Source organism: Procambarus clarkii, chromosome 16, assembly GCF_040958095.1.
Source record: "Procambarus clarkii isolate CNS0578487 chromosome 16, FALCON_Pclarkii_2.0, whole genome shotgun sequence".
NCBI lineage: Eukaryota > Metazoa > Arthropoda > Malacostraca > Decapoda > Cambaridae > Procambarus > Procambarus clarkii.
The window spans coordinates 640,478-658,164 of record NC_091165.1 but is presented as its reverse complement, the minus strand read 5'-3'; positions in this window follow the sequence as shown (position 1 = coordinate 658,164).

Here is a 17,687-nt window from a genome sequence, read left to right as displayed (position 1 = left end):
GGCAAAATGTGACCTATCGCCGCTCTAAGTAATTGGCATATTTTCGGTATAAAATGACGTAATTTCAAACTGCAAATACGTGCAGAGAGTCAGAATTTGGCTCCAAAATCAAACTCAAGGGTCAGATTTTGGATATTTGGGATATTTTGAAAACTGCAGGTAGGGTTTGGGCAAAATGTGATCCATTGCCGCTCTCCGTAATTGGCATATTTTCGGTATAAAATTTCGTAATTTCAACCTGCGAACATGTGCAGAGAGCCAAAACTTGGCTCCAAAATATGGCTCAAGAGTCGAATTTGGGACGTTTAGGATATTTGGAAAACTGCAGAGGGTTTTGGGCAGAATGTGACCCATCGCTGCTTTCAATATTTGGCATATTTTCAGTATAAAAATTGTAATTTCAAACTGCAAATACGTGCAGAGAGTCAGAATTTGGATATAAAATATGGCTCAGGCGTCGAATTTGGGATGTTTGGGATATTTTGAAAACTGCAGGGAGGGTTTGGGCAGAATGTAATCCATCGCCACTTTCAGTAATTGGCATATTTTAGGTATAAAAAATCGTAATTTCCAACTGCGAATACGTGCAGAGAGCTAGAATTTGGCTCCAAAATAATTCTCAAGGGTCGAATTTAACATGTTTGGGAAATTTTGAAAACTGCATGGAGAGTTTGGGCAAAATGTGATCCATCGCCGCTCTGAGTAATTGGCATATTTTCGGTATAAAAAGTCGTAATTTCAAACTGCGAATACGTGCAGAGAGCCAGAATTTGGCTCCAAATTATAGCTCAAGCGTCGAATTTGAGATGTTTGGGATATTTTGAAAACTGCAGGGGGGGGGGGGGGGTAGGGAAAGTTTGACCTCTCGCCGCTCTCAGTAATTGATATATCTTCGGTGTATAAATTAGTAATTTCAAACTGCGAATATGTGCAGAGAGCCACAATTTGGCTCCAAAATATGGCTAAAGGGTCGAATTTGGGATGTTTGGGATATTTTGAAAACTACAGGGGGGTTTGGGCAAAATGTGATCCATCGCCGCTCTCAGTAATTGGCATATTTTCGGTATAAAAAGTTGTAATTTCAAACTGCGAATACGTGCAGAGAACCAGAATTTTGCTCCTAAATATAGCTCATGGGTCGAATTTGGGATGTTTGGGATATTTTGAAACCTGCAGGGGGGTTTGGGCAAAATGTGATCCATCGCCGCACTCAGTAATTGGTATATTTTCGGTATAAAAAGTAGTAATTTCAAACTGCGAATACGTGCAGAGAGCCAGAATATGGCTCCAAAATATCGCTCATGGGTCGAATTTGGGATGTTCAGGATATTTTGAAAACTGCAGGGATGGTTTGGGCAAATTGTGACCCATCGCTGCTTTCAGTAATTTGGCATATTTTTGGTATAAAAATATCACTCTCTTGAGAATATCTCAAAAATATCTCTTGAGAATTCACAAAAACGTGAATGATAAACGTCAAAATATTGCTAAATTCGATGATTTATAGTACGAAACAAAATGCAAGAAAACTTGCTTAAAATGCAATATTATGCGAAATTCTGAGATTTGAAGGCGAAATCACATATCGTGATACTACATGAAAAAGTATCGAAATTATGGTAAAAATGAATATATTTACGTAATATCAAACTACATGAAAAACGTGAAAAAAGTCACTATTAAACCAAATTTAAGGATTTTTACTTCGAATCATAAAGCGAGGTTTCGTATTATTTAGATCCAAGAAAGGACATATGACAATGTTGTTTCCAATACAAATGATAAAAATCAATGTGTTTTCATTAGAATTACCTAAAATGTTCCTGATTTTCCGTTTATATTACCGACGGAAGATGTACACGTAAAACCGTTCAATTCCAGCTGAAACCTCGATATATGCAATAAAAACCGAACTTCTCCCCTTTTCAATATCTTACTCAGTATTTTAACGAGAAACAAATAGTTGATTGAAAATGACGTATTTAAGATTAATTTCTAATCAATTACGTGTTTGCATCAATTTTATCGTATATTTAATGTATTAATAACAATAAACTGAAAATTCACAAAAACGTTGAAAAACTGCAAAATATTGCCTAATTCGATGGTATTTTGTTTAAATCACATAAAGGAAAAGGGGATGATAAACGTCAAAATATTGCTAAGTTCGATGATGTTTAGTACGAAACAAAACGCAAGAAAACTTGTTTAAAATTCAATATTATGCGAAAATCTGAGATATGAAGGCCAAATCACATATCGTGATACTACATGAAAAAGTATCGAAATATTGGTAAAAATGAATATATTTACTTAATATCAAACTACATGAAAAACGTGAAAAAAGTCACTATTATTCCAAATTTGTGGATTTTAACTTCGAATCATAAAGAGAGGTTTCGTATTATTTAGATCGAACAAAAGACATATGACAATGTTGTTTCCAATCTAAATGATAAAAATCAATGTGTTTTCATTACAATTACCTAAAATGTTCCTGATTTTTCGTTTATATTACCGATGGAAGATGTACACGTAAAACCGCTCTATTCCAGCTGAAACGTCGATATATGCAATAAAAACCGAACTTCTCCCCTTTTCAATATCTTACTCAGTATTTCAACGAGAAACAATTTGATGATTGAAAATGAAGTATTTAAGGTTATTATCTAATCAATTATGTGTTTGTATCATTTTTATCGTATATTTAATGAACTAATACCAATAAACTGGAAATTCACAAAAACGTTGAAAAACAACAAAATATTGCCTAATTCGATGATATTTTGTTTATATCACATAAAGGAAAAGGGGGGATGATAAACGTCAAAATATTACTAAATTCGATGATTTATAGTACGAAACAAAATGCAAGAAAACTTGCTTAAAATGCAATATTATGCGAAATTCTGAGATTTGAAGGCGAAATCACATATCGTGATACTACATGAAAAAGTATCGAAATTATGGTAAAAATGAATATATTTACGTAATATCAAACTACATGAAAAACGTGAAAAAAGTCACTATTAAACCAAATTTAAGGATTTTTACTTCGAATCATAAAGCGAGGTTTCGTATTATTTAGATCCAAGAAAAGACATATGACAATTTTGTTTCCAATACAAATGATAAAAATCAATGTGTTTTCATTATAATTTCCTAAAATGTTCCTGATTTTTCGTTTATATTACCGATGGAAGATGTACACGTAAAACCGCTCTATTTCGGCTGAAACGTCGATATATGCAATAAAAACCGAACTTCTCCCCTTTTCAATATCTTACTCAGTATTTCAACGAGAAACAAATAGATGATTGAAAATGAAGTATTTAAGGTTATTATCTAATCAATTATGTGTTTGTATCATTTTTATCGTATATTTAATGAATTAAACCAATAAACTGGAAATTCACAAAAAAGTGGAAAAACAGCAAAATATTGCCTAATTCGATGATATTTTGTTTATATCACATAAAGGAAAAGGGGGATGATAAATTCAAAATATTACTAAATTCGATGATTTATAGTACGAAACAAAATGCAAGAAAACTTGCTTAAAATGCAATATTATGCGAAATTCTGAGATTTGAAGGCGAAATCACATATCGTGATTGTACCGTTGGAAGATGTACACGTAAAACCGCACAATTCCAGCTGAAACGTCGATATATGCAATAAAAACCGAATTTCTCCCCTTTTCAATATCTTACTCAGTATTTCAACGAGAAACAAATAGATGATTGTACATGAAGTATTTAAGTTTATTATCTAATCAATTACGTGTTTGCATCATTTTTATAGTATATTTAATAAATTAATGACCCTTGAGCCATATTTTGGAGCCAAATTCTGGCTCTCTGCATGTATTTTCAGTTTAAAATTACGACTTTCTACACCGAAAATATGCCAATTACTGAGAGCTGCGATGGGTAACATTTTGCCCAAACCCCCCCTGCAGTTTTCAAAATATCTCAAACATCACAAATTGAAAGCTTGAGGCATATTTTGGAGCCAAATTCTGTCTTTCTGCTCGTATTCGTAGTTTAAAATTACGACCTTTTTTTACCGAAAATATGCCAATTGCTGAAAGCAGCGATGGATCACATTTTGACTCATCCCCTCCATGCAATTTTTAAAATATCCAAAACATCCCAAATTCGACGGTGGAGTCATATTTTGGAGCCAAATATTGGCTCTCTGCACGTATTCGCAGTTTGGAATTACGACTTTTTATACCGAAAATATGGCAATTACTCTAAGCGGCGATGGATAACATTTAGCCCACACTTTCCACGCAGTTTTCAAAATATCCTAAAAATCCCAAATTTGACGTTTGGGCCATATTTTAGAGCTAAATTCTGGCTCTCTGCACGTATTCGCAGTTTGAAATTACAATTTTTTTTTCCAAAATACGCCAATTTCTTAGAGAGGCAATGGGTCACATTTTGCCAAAACCCCCCTGCAGTTTGCAAAATATCCCAAACATCCCAAATTCAACCCTTGAGCCATATTTTGGAGCCAAAATTTTTGCTCTCTGCACGTTTTCGCAGTTTCATATTACAACTTTTTATACCGAAAATATGCCAATAACTGAATGCGGTGATGGATCACATTTTTCCCAAACCTTCCCTGCAGTTTTCAAAATATCGGAAACATCCCAAATTCGATCCCTGAGCCATATTTTGGAGCCAAATTCTGGCTCTCTTCACATATTCGCAGTTTGAAACTACGAATTTTTATACCAAAAGTATGCCAATTACTGAGAGCGGCGATAGGTCACATTTTGCACAATCCCCGCCTGCAGTTTTCAAAATATCCCAAACATCCCAAATTCGACGCTTGACCCATATTTTGGAGCCAAATTCTGGCTCTCTGCACGTATTCGCAGTTTAAAATTACGACTTTTTATACCGACTATATGCCAATTACTGAGAGCAGCGATGGGTCACATTTTGCCCAAACACTCCCTGCAGTTTTCTAAATATCCCAAACATCCCAAATTCGACCCTTGAGCCATTTTTTTGGTGCCAAATTCTTGCTCTCTGCACGTATCCGCAGTTTGAAATTACGAATTTTTATACTGAAAATATGCTAATTACTGAGAGCGGCAATGGATCACATTTTGCCAAAACCCTCCCTGCAGTTTTTAAAATCTCCCAAACATCCCAAATTTGACCCTTGAGCAATATTTTGGAGCCAAATTCTGGCTTTCTGCATGTACTCGCAGTTTGAAATTACGACTTTTTATACCGAAAATATGCCAATTACTGAAAGCGGCGAAAACGCTTTATTTACCCAGCCAAACCGTTCACCTCATTAGGACATACAACAGTAAATATTAATTATTACACCCGTTTAAACATTCACATGTCAGTCAGTTAGCCTAAATTCTCCTATATTCATTCATACATGACACTGCAATCATTGCAATTGTTTATAAATAGACACTAACTAACCCTGCTTGCTCCAAGGTATAAATACAGGTGCCAATTTTTTTTCAGAAGGCAACTCCAGCGTGGCTTAGTCGGATAGAACATGTTCCTAATCCAGATAGACCTGCGTTCGAGCCTGTCGCAACGGATGCAACTACAGGGCACAGATAGATTTCTGTGATGTCCTCTCCTGTAGGAGCATCAGTTTCGATAGATTCTCTGGATAGCCGAAGATTGATTGACTGCTCCCTTGGAATGTGGGGAAGGGTTGAAATCCGGGGGCCCACGGACGGATACCTGGATGCACGGACCTCGGGCAGGTCTTTCAATTCACCTGGATTTCAGGTGGGGAGAAGGGAGGCAATTTGGGTCGACACAAATGGCTTCCTGGTCCAAGAACTCCATGGATACACGTGTCTGTGTATCCTTGGATACATGTCCGTGTATCACAGACAAGCACAGATAGTCACACGGGTTTATCACACTAATACATCTCCGTGTGATCCGTGAAACCGTGTGATACGGGATTCGAACCTTGGTAGGTGGGAATAAGGATATGGGAGGCAATTTGAGGGGACACAAATGGCTTCCTGGACCCCAGAACCCCATGGATAACCCAAAACATTACGGTTACGAAATCTCATATATTCTCATATAGATACACGGAAATCCCTAAGATACACGGATAGGTTCGTGTCACAGGTAACAGGGGGACGGAAGGGGGGGAGGAAGAGAGGGAGGGAGGAAGAGAGGGAGGGAGCGAGGGAGGAAGGGAGAGAGGGAGGGTATTTCAATTATCAGTTTTATTAATTACAATTAAATCAATTTAAATTAATTTAACTCAATTTAATTTAAGTTAGAAATCTAGTTAAGATTAGTCTTAATTTAAATGAGTTTAAATCTAAGGAGGGAAGGAGGGAGGTTTATTTTCTGTTGTTAGGTTAGCGTAGGTTTCATTAGTATTGCGTAGTATCATTAGGTTTAACCAACCTAACCAACCTAAACTAACCTAACCTTACCTAATATAACCAACCTTTTTTAAAGTTCATAAACCTTTATAATTTGTGTTTGCATAATTTGTATCGTATATTTAATGTATTAATAACAATAAACTGAAAATTCACAAAACCGTTGAAAAACGGCAAAATATTGCCTAATTCGGTGATATTTTGTTTAAATCACATAAAGGAAAAGGGAATGATAAACGTCAAAATATTGCTAAATTCGATGATGTTTAGTACGAAACAAAATGCAAGAAAACTTGCTTAAAATGCAATATTATGCGAAAATCTGAGATATGAAGGCCAAATCACATATCGTGATACTACATGAAATAGTTTTGAAATATTGGTAAAAATGAATATATTTACGTAATATCAAATTACATGAAAAACATGAAAAAAGTCAATATTATTCCAAATTTGAGGATTTTAACTTCGAATCGTAGAGCGAGGTTTCGTATTATTTAGATCCAAGAAAAGACATATGACAATGTATTTTCCAATACAAATGATAAAATTCAATGTGTTTTCATTAGAATTAACTAAAATGTTCCTGATTTTCCGTTTATATTACCGATAGAAGATGTTCACTTAAACCGCACAATTCGAGCTGAAACGTCGATATATGCAATAAAAACCGAATTTCTCCCCTTTTCAATATCTTACTCAGTATTTCAACGAGAAACAAATTGATGATTGAAGATGAAGTATTTAAGTTTATTATTCAATCATATACGTGTTTGCATCATTTTTGAGCCTCTGCAACACTCTCTTGAGATTCTGCATCACTCTCTTGAGCCTCTTCATCCCTCTCTTGAGCCTCTGCATCCCTCTCTTAAGCCTCTGCATCACTCTCTTGGGCCTCTGCATAAGTCTCTTGAGCCTCTGCATCACTCTCTTGAGCCTCTGCATCACTCTCTTAAGCCTCTGCAACACTCTCTTCAGCCTCTGCATCACTCCCTTAAGCCTCTGCATCCCTCTCTTGATCATCTGCATCACTCTCGTAAGCCTCCGCATCACTCTCTTGAGCCTCTGCATAACTCTCTTGAGCCTTTGCATCACTCTCTAGAGCCTCTGCATCCCTCTCTTGAGCCTCTGCAACACTCTCTTCCGCCTCTGCACCACTCTCTTAAGCCTCTGAATCCCTCTCTTGAGGCCTCTGCATCACTCTTTCGAGCCTCTGCATCACTCTCTTGATCCTCTGCATCACTCTTTTGAGCCTCTGCATCACTCTCTTGAGGCTCTGCATCACTCTCATGATCCTCTGCATCACTCTCTTGATCCTCTGCATCATTCTCTTGAGCCTCTGCATCCCTCTCTTAAGTCTCTACATCATTCTCTTGAGCCTCTGCATTACTCTCTTGAGCCTCTGCATCACTGTCTAAAGCCTCTGCATCTCTCTTTTCAGCCTCTGAATCCCTTCTATTAAGCCTCTGCATCACTCTCTTAAGCCTCTGCATCACTCTATTGAGCTTCTGCATCATTCTCTTGAGCCTCTGCATCCCTCTCTTAAGCCTCTACATCATTCTCTTGATCCTCTGCATCACTCTCCTGAGCCTCTGCATCATTCTCTTGAGCCTTTGCACCCCTCTCCTAAACCTCTACATCATTCTCTTGAACCTCTGCATCCCTCTCTTGAGCCTCTGCATTACTCTCAAGTGCCTCTGCATCTTTCTCTTGTGCCTCTGCATCACTCACTTTAGCCTCTGCATCCATCTCTTGAGCCTCTGCATTATTCTCGTGATCCACTGCATCACTCTTTTGAGCCTCTGCATCATTCTCTTGAGCCTCTGCATCCCTCTCTTAAGCCTCTACATCATTCTCTTGAGCCTCTGCATTACTCTCTTGAGCCTCTGCATCACTGTCTAAAGCCTCTGCATCCCCTGATTCTCTCTCTTCAGCCTCTGCATCCCCTCTATTAAGTCTCTGCATCACTCTCTTAAGCCTCTACATAACACTATTGAGCTTCTGCTTCATTCTCTTGAGCCTCTGCATCCCTCTCTTAAGCTTCTACATCATTCTCATGATCCTCTGCATCACTCTCTTGAGCCTCTGCATCATTCTCTTGAGCCTCTGCATTCCTCTCCTAACGCTCTACATCATTCTCTTGAGCCTCTGCATCCCTCTCTTGAGCCTCTTCATCACTCTCAAGTGCCTCTGCATCTTTCTCTTGTGCCTCTGCATCACTCACTTTTGCCTCTGCATCCCTCTCTTGAGCATCTGCATCACTCTTGTGATCCTCTGCATCACTCTTTTGAGCCTCTGCATCATTCTCTTGAGCCTCTGCATCCCTCTTCTAAGCCTCTGCATCACACTCTTAAGCCTCTGAATCACTCTCTTGAGCCTCTCCATCCCTCTCTTGAGCCTCTGCATCGCTCTCTTAAGCCTCTGCATCACTCTCGTAAGCCTCTGAATCACTCTCTTGAGCCTCTGCATCCCTCTCTTGAGCCTCTGCATCACTCTCTTGAGATTCTGCATCACTTTCTTGAGCCTCTACATCCCTCTCTTGAGCCTCTGCATCACTCTCTTGAGCCTCTGCATAACTCTCTTGAGCCTCTGCATTACTCTCTTGAGCCCCTGCATCCCTCTCTTGAGCCTCTGCATCACTCTCTTGAGCCTCTGCATCGCCCTTTTAAGCCTCTGCATCCTTCTTTTGAGCCTCTGCATCACTTTCTTAAGCCTCTCTCCTGAGCCTCTGCATCACTCTCTTCAGCCTCTGCATCACTCTCTTAAGCCTCTGCATCCCTCTCTTGATGCTCTGCATCACTCTCTTTAGCCCCTGCATCATTCTCTTGAGCCTCCGCATCCCTCTCTTAAGCCTCTACATCATTCTTTTGAGCCTCTGCATTACTCTATTGAGCTTCTGCATCATTCTCTTGAGCCTCTGCATCCCTCTCTTAAGCTTCTACATCACTCTCAAGTGCCTCTGCATCTTTCTCTTGTGCCTCTGCATCACTCACTTTAGCCTCTGCATCCCTCTCTTGAGCCTCTGCATCACTCTCGTGATCCTCTGCATCACTCTCTTGAGCCTCTGCATCCCTCTCTTAAGCCTCTGCATCACACTCTTAAGCCTCTGAATCACTCTCTTGAGCCTCTCCATCCCTCTCTTGAGCCTCTGTATCACTCTCTTAAGCCTCTGCATCACACTCTTAAGCCTCTGAATCACTCTCTTGAGCCTCTCCATCCCACTTTTGAGCCTCTGCATCACTCTCTTAAGCCTCTGCATCACTCTCGCAAGCCTCTGAATCACTCTCTTGAGCCTCTGCATCCCTCTCTTCAGCCTCTGCATCATTCTCTTGAGATTCTGCATCACTTTCTTGAGCCTCTACATCCTTCTCTTGAGCCTCTGCATCCCTCTCTTAAGCCTCTGCATCACTCTCTTGACCCTCTGCATAACTCTCTTGAGCCTCTGCATCACTCTCTTGAGCCACTGCATGCCTCTTTTAAGCCTCTGCAACACTCTCTTCAGCCTCTGCATCACCCCCTTAAGCCTCTGCATCCCTCTCTTGATCATCTGCATCTCTCTCGTAAGCCTCCGCATCACTCTCTTGAGCTTCTGCATAACTCTCTTGAGCCTCTGCATCACTCTCTAGAGCCTCTGCATCCCTCTCTTGAGCCTCTGCAACTCTCTCTAGAGCCTCTGCATCACTCTCTTATGCCTCTGAATCCCTCTCTTGAGGCCTCTGCATCACTATCTCGAGCCTCTGCATCACTCTCTTGATCCTCTGCATCACTCTCTTGAGCCTCTGCATCACTCTCTTGAGCCTCTGCATCACTCTCTTGATCCTCTGCATCACTCTCTTAAGCCTCTGCATCCCTCTCTTGAAGTCCTGCTTCCCTCTCATGAGCCTCTGCATCCCTCTCTTCAGCCTTTGCATCACTCTCTTAAGCCTCTGCATCCCTCTCATGAGCCTCTGTATCACTCTCAAGAGCCTCTGCATCCCTCTCTTGTGCCTCTGCATCCCTCACTTGAGCCTCTGCATCCCTCTCTTGAGCCTCTGCATCTCTCTCTTGGGCCACTGCATCCCTCTCTTGAGCCTCCGCATCTCTCTTTTAAGCCTCTGCATCACTCTGTTAAGCCTCTGCATCACTCTCTCAAGCCTATGAATCACTCTCTTGAGCCTCTGCATAACTCTCTTGAGCCCCTGCATCCCTCTCTCAACTCTCTGCATCACCCTCATAAGCCTCTGCATTACTCTCTTGAGCCTCTGCATCCCTCTCCTAAGCGTCTGCCTCACTCTCTTATGCCTCTGCATCACTCTCTTGAGCCTCTGCATCCCTCTCTTGAGCCTCTGCATCTCTCTGCATCTCTTGAGCCTCTGCATCAATCTTTTCATCCTCTTCATTCCTCTCTTGAGCCTCTGCATAACTCTCTTGAGCCTCTGCATCACTCTCTTTAGCCTCTGCATAGCTCTCTTGAGCCTCTGCATCACTCTCTAGAGCCTCTGCATCCCTCTCTTGAGCCTCTGCAGCACTCTCTTCCGCCTCTGCATCACTCGCTTAAGCCTCTGAATCCCTGTCTTGAGGCCTCTGAATCACTCTCTCGAGCCTCTGCATCACTCTCTTGATCCTCTGCATCACTCTCTTGAGCCTCTGCATCACTCTCTTGAGCCTCTGCATCACACTCTTGATCCTCTGCATCACTCTCTTGAGCCTCTGCATCACTTTCTTGAGCCTCTGCATAACTCTCTAGAGCCTCTGCATCACTCTCTTCAGCCTCTGCATCACTCTCTTAAGCCTCTGCTTCCCTCTCTTGATCATCTGCATCCCAGCAAACAATTTTAGGTTGCCACAACATATCTGGAAAGTATTTGAAAGTATTGGAAACGTTTGTTTTATCGTATCAGATACGATATTGTGTGTGGACTTAAATAGGTTTCCAAAACTTATAACCAAGACATATGTATCTAACACTAATTTGAGATGTTGTGGCAACTTTACACTCCTAACATGAGTCATTCATAATCCATTCATATACCAATATGAATCTCTTATGAAAGGTTTGAGCCAATAATCTGAACCATTTTCACATCTTTGTGTTTAAAGTTAAGTTTCTTGAAATTAAATTATATTTTATATTATATTATTTTTATTATATTTTATATTATATTATTATTTTCAATTTAAATATTAAAACCAATTTAAGGGTAAAAAAAATCTAATAATTTATATTTCTTTTATTATTTACTAACAATTATAATTATTTACTAACGGAGAGAGGGGAGGCTGGACGGCGGAGAGTGGCGGACAGTGGCGGCGGTGGCGGATAGTGGCGGCGGGCGGACAGTGGCGGCGGGCGGACAGTGGCGGCGGCGGGCGGACAGTGGCGGCGGGCGGACAGTGGCGGCGGTGGCGGATAGTGGCGGCGGGCGGACAGTGGCGGCGGTGGCGGATGGTGGCGGCGGGCGGGCGGACAGTGGCGGCTGTGGCGGATAGTGGCGGCGGGCGGACCGTGGCGGCTTTGGCGGCGGTGGTGGACAGTGGCGGCGGGCGGACAGTGGCGGCGGCGGGCGGACAGTGGCGGCGGTGGGCGGACAGTGGTGGCGGCGGGCGGACAGTGGTGGCGGCGGGCGGACAGTGGCGGCGGTGGGCGGACAGTGGTGGCGGCGGGCGGACAGTGGAGGCGGCGGGCGGACAGTGGTGGCGGCGGGCGGACAGTGGTGGCGGCGGGCGGACAGTGGTGGCGGCGGGCGGACAGTGGTGGCGGCGGGCGGACAGTGGTGGCGGTGGCAGACAGTGGTGGCGGTGGCAGACAGTGGTGGCGGTGGCAGACAGTGGTGGCGGTGGCGGACAGTGGTGGCGGTGGCGGATAGTGGCAGCGGGCGGACAGTGGCGGCGGTGGCGGATAGTGGCGGCGGGCGGACAGTGGCGTCGGGCGGACAGTGGCGGCGGGCGGACAGTGGCGGCGGGCGGACAGTGGCGGCGGGCGGGCAGTGGCGGCTGTGGCGGATAGTGGCGGCGGCGGGCGGACAGTGGAGGCGGCGGGCGGACAGTGGAGGCGGCGGGCGGACAGTGGTGGCGGCGGGCGGACAGTGGTGGCGGCGGGCGGACAGTGGTGGCGGCGGGCGGACAGTGGTGGCGGTGGCGGACAGTGGCGGCGGTGGCGGACAGTGACGGCGGTGGCGGACAGTGGCGCCGGTAGCGGACAGTGGCGGCGGTGGCGGACACTGGCGGCTGTGTCTGGCGGTGGTGGCGGGCGGTGGCGGGTGGCGGCGTCTGTGATGAGTGGTGGCGGCTGGCGGTGGTGGGTGATGGCGGCGGCGGTGGTGGGTGGTGGTGGCGGCGGCGGCTGGTGGTGGAGGGTGGTGGTGGGTGGTGGTGGCGGCGGCGGCTGGTGGTGGTGGGTGGTGGTGGCGGCGGTGGTGGTGTGTGGTGGTGGCGGCGGCGGCTGGTGGTGGTGGGTGGTGGCGGCGGTGGTGGTGGGTGGTGGTGGCGGCGGCGGCTGGTGGTGGTGGCGGCGGGTGGTGGGTGGCGGCGGCGGCTGGTGGTGGTGGGTGGTGGCGGCGGGTGGTGGGTGGTGGCGGCTGTGGTGGGTGGTGGCGGGCGGTGGTGGGCGGTGGCGGGCGGCGGCGGCTGTGGTGGGTGGTGACGATTGGCGGTGGGGGGGGGCTGGTGGCGGCTGGCGGTGGCGGCTTGCGGTGACGACTGTGGCAACGGGCGGTGACGGCTGATAGCGGGCGGTGGTGGCGGCTGGTGGCAGGTGGTGGCGGTGGCAGACAGTGGTGGCGGTGGCAGACAGTGGTGGCGGTGGCAGACAGTGGTGGCGGTGGCGGACAGTGGTGGCGGTGGCGGATAGTGGCAGCGGGCGGACAGTGGCGGCGGGCGGACAGTGGCGGCTGTGGCGGATAGTGGCGGCGGCGGGCGGACAGTGGAGGCGGCGGGCGGACAGTGGAGGCGGCGGGCGGACAGTGGTGGCGGCGGGCGGACAGTGGTGGCGGCGGGCGGACAGTGGTGGCGGCGGGCGGACAGTGGTGGCGGTGGCGGACAGTGGCGGCGGTGGCGGACAGTGACGGCGGTGGCGGACAGTGGCGGCGGTGGCGGACAGTGGCGGCGGTGGCAGACAGTGGTGGCGGTGGCGGACAGTGGTGGCGGTGGCGGATAGTGGGTGGTGGCGGCTGGTGGTGGGTGGTGGCGGCTGGTGGTGGGTGGCGGGTGGCGGCTGGTGGTGGGTGGCGGGTGGCGGCGGGTGGTGGGTGGTGGCGGCGGGTGGTGAGTGGCGGTGGAGGGTGGCGGCGGCTGGTGGTGGGTGGTGGCGGGTGGCGGCTGGTGGTGGGTGGTGGCGGCTGGTGGTGGGTGGTGGCGGCTGGTGGTGGGTGGTGGCGGGTGGCGGCTGGTGGTGGGTGGTGGTGGGTGGCGGCTGGTGGTGGGTGGCGGCTGGTGGTGGGTGGCGGCTGGTGGTGGGTGGCGGGTGGCGGCGGGTGGCGGCTGGTGGTGGGTGGCGGCGGGTGGCGGCTGGTGGCGGCTGGTGGAGGGTGGTGGCGGGTGGCGGCTGGTGGTGGGTGGCGGCTGGTGGTGGGTGGTGGCGGGTGGCGGCTGGTGGTGGGTGGCGGGTGGCGGCGGGTGGTGGGTGGCGGCTGGTGGTGGGTGGTGGCGGGTGGCGGCTGGTGGTGGGTGGCGGCTAGTGGTGGGTGGCGGTGGGTGGCGGTGGGTGGCGGCTGGTGGCGGCTGGTGGTGGGTGGTGGCTGGTGGTGGGTGGTGGCGGGTGGCGGCTGGTGGTGGGTGGCGGGTGGCGGCGGGTGGTGGGTGGTGGCGGGTGGCGGCTGGTGGTGGGTGGTGGCGGGTGGCGGCTGGTGGTGGGTGGTGGCGGGTGGCGGCTGGTGGTGGGTGACGGCTGGTGGTGGGTGGCGGGTGGCGGCGGGTGGTGGCTGGTGGTGGGTGGCGGTGGGTGGCGGCTGGTGGTGGGTGGCGGCTGGTGGTGGGTGGCGGGTGGCGGCTGGTGGTGGGTGGCGGGTGGCGGCTGGTGGCGGGTGGCGGCTGGTGGTGGGTGGCGGCTGGTGGTGGGTGGTGGCGGGTGGCGGCTGGTGGTGGGTGGCGGGTGGCGGCGGGTGGTGGGTGGTGGCGGGTGGCGGCTGGTGGTGGGTGGCGGCTGGTGGTGGGTGGCGGGTGGCGGCGGGTGGCGGCTGGTGGCGGGTGGCGGCTGGTGGTGGGTGGTGGCGGGTGGCGGCTGGTGGTGGGTGGTGGCGGCTGGTGGTGGGTGGTGGTGGGTGGTGGCGGGTGGCGGCTGTGGTGGGTGGTGGCGGGTGGCGGCTGGTGGTGGGTGGTGGCGGGTGGCGGCTGGTGGTGGGTGGTGGCGGGTGGCGGCTGGTGGTGGGTGGCGGCTGGTGGTGGGTGGCGGGTGGCGGCGGGTGGCGGCTGGTGGTGGGTGGCGGTGGGTGGCGGCTGGTGGCGGGTGGAGGCTGGTGGTGGGTGGTGGCGGGTGGCGGCTGGTGGTGGGTGGTGGCGGGTGGCGGCTGGTGGTGGGTGGTGGCGGCTGGTGGTGGGTGGCGGCTGGTGGTGGGTGGCGGCTGGTGGTGGGTGGCGGCTGGTGGTGGGTGGCGGCTGGTGGTGGGTGGTGGCGGGTGGCGGCTGGTGGTGGGTGGTGGCGGGTGGCGGCTGGTTGTGGGTGGTGGCGGCTGGTGGTGGGTGGCGGCTGGTGGTGGGTGGCGGCTGGTGGTGGGTGGCGGCTGGTGGTGGGTGGTGGCGGGTGGTGGTGGGCGGCGGGTGGCGGCTGGTGGTGGGCGGCGGGTGGCGGCGGGTGGCGGCTGGTGGCGGCCAGCTGGGACACAAGCTTCACCACTGAAGGTCTGAGTACAACTAACCATATGTCTCTCTCACCACCACCAGCCTAGTGTTGCCAGCTCGCGCTCTCAAAATGTTTCCTTCAAAGATTGTATATTATCTTTGAACAACAAGTTTGATTATCAAGGAAATAATGCATATATTATTGTCACATTAATACTGTGCAATATCTTATTACATTCCTGCTAAATAATTATAATTTGAAACAGGACAAAAAATCCAACATATATATAAAAACCAACATTAGAGATCACGAGGCCTAGGCCTCGCCTGTGACCACACATCCTGCCTCCCTGGCCTGCTACCCTCTCACACCTCACACTCTTAACTCTCTCATAATCACTCTCACTCTCTTACTCTGTCACTCTTTCTCTCTGTCACTCTTACTCTCTGTCACTCTTACTCTTTGTCACTCTTACTCTCTGTCACTCTTACTCTCTGTCACTCTTACTCTCTGTCACTCTTACTCTGTCACTCTTACACTCTGTCACTCTTACACTCTGTCACTCTTACTCTGTCACTCTTACTCTCTGTCACTCTTACTCTCTGTCACTCTTACTCTCTGTCACTCTTACTCTCTGTCACTCTTACTCTCTGTCACTCTTACTCTCTGTCACTCTTTCTCTGTCACTCTTACTCTCTGTCACTCTTACTCTCTGTCACTCTTACTCTCTGTCACTCTTACTCTGTCATTCTTACTCTCAGTCAACCTTACCCATTCATACTCACTCTCTCACTCTTACTCTCATACTCTTACTCTCAATTACTCTTACTCTCAATCACTCTTACTCCCAATCACTCCTACTCCCAATCACTCCTACTCTCAATCATTCCTACTCTCATTCTTACTCTTACTCTTACTCCCAATCACTCTTACTCTCAATCACTCTTATTCTCATTCTTACTCTTACTTTCACTCTTACTCTTACTCCCATTCACTCTTACTCCCATTCACTCTTACTCCCAATCACTCTTACTCTCAATCACTCTTACTCTCAATTACTCTTACTCTCAATCACTCTTACTCTCATTCTTACTCCTACTCCCAATCACTCTTACTCCCAATCACTCTTACTCTCAATCACTCTTACTCCCAATCACTCTTACTCTCAATCACTCTTACTCTCAATCACTCTTACTCTCAATCACTCTTACTCTCAATCACTCTTACTCTCATTCTTACTCTTACTCACTCTTACTCTCAATCACTCTTATTCTCATTCTTACTCCTACTCCCAATCACTCTTACTCCCAATCACTCTTACTCTCAATCACTCTTACTCCCAATCACTCTTACTCTCAATCACTCTTACTCTCAATCACTCTTACTCTCAATCACTCTTACTCTCATTCTTACTCTTACTCACTCTTACTCTCAATCACTCTTATTCTCATTCTTACTCCTACTCCCAATCACTCTTACTCCTAATCACTCTTACTCTCAATCACTCTGACTTCCAATCACTCTTACTCTCAATCACTCTTACTCTCAATCACTTTTACTCTCAATCACTCTTACTCTCAATCACTCTTACTCTCACTAACTCTCAATCACTCTTACTCTCACTCTAACTCTCAATCACTCTTACGCACTATTACTCACTCTTTCTCTCAGTCATCCTTACTCTCATACTCACTCTTACTCTGTCACTCTTACTCTCTGTCACTCTTACTCTCTGTCACTCTTACTCTCTGTCACTCTTACTCTGTCACTCTTACACTCTGTCACTCTTACTCTCTGTCACTCTTACTCTCTATCACTCTTACTGTCATTCTTACTCTGTCACTCTTACTCACTCTCAGTCACCCTTACCCATTCATACTCACTCTCACTCTTACTCTCATACTCTTACTCTCAATTACTCTTACTCTCAATCACTCTTACTCCCAATCACTCCTACTCCCATTCACTCCTACTCTCAATCACTCCTACTCTCATTCTTACTCTTACTCTTACTACCAATCACTCTTACTCTCAATCACTCTTACTCTCATTCTTACTCTTACTCACTCTTACTCTCAATCACTCTTATTCTCATTCTTACTCCTACTCCCAATCACTCTTACTCCCAATCACTCGATCTTACTCTCAATCACTCTTACTCCCAATCACTCTTACTCTCAATCACTCTTACTCTCAATCACTTTTACTCTCAATCACTCTTACTCTCAATCACTCTTACTCTCACTAACTCTCAATCACTCTTACTCTCACTCTAACTCTCAATCACTCTTACGCACTATTACTCACTCTTTCTCTCAGTCATCCTTACTCTCATACTCACTCTTACTCTGTCACTCTTACTCTCTGTCACTCTTACTCTCTGTCACTCTTACTCTGTCACTCTTACACTCTGTCACTCTTACTCTCTGTCACTCTTACTCTCTATCACTCTTACTGTCATTCTTACTCTGTCACTCTTACTCACTCTCAGTCACCCTTACCCATTCATACTCACTCTCACTCTTACTC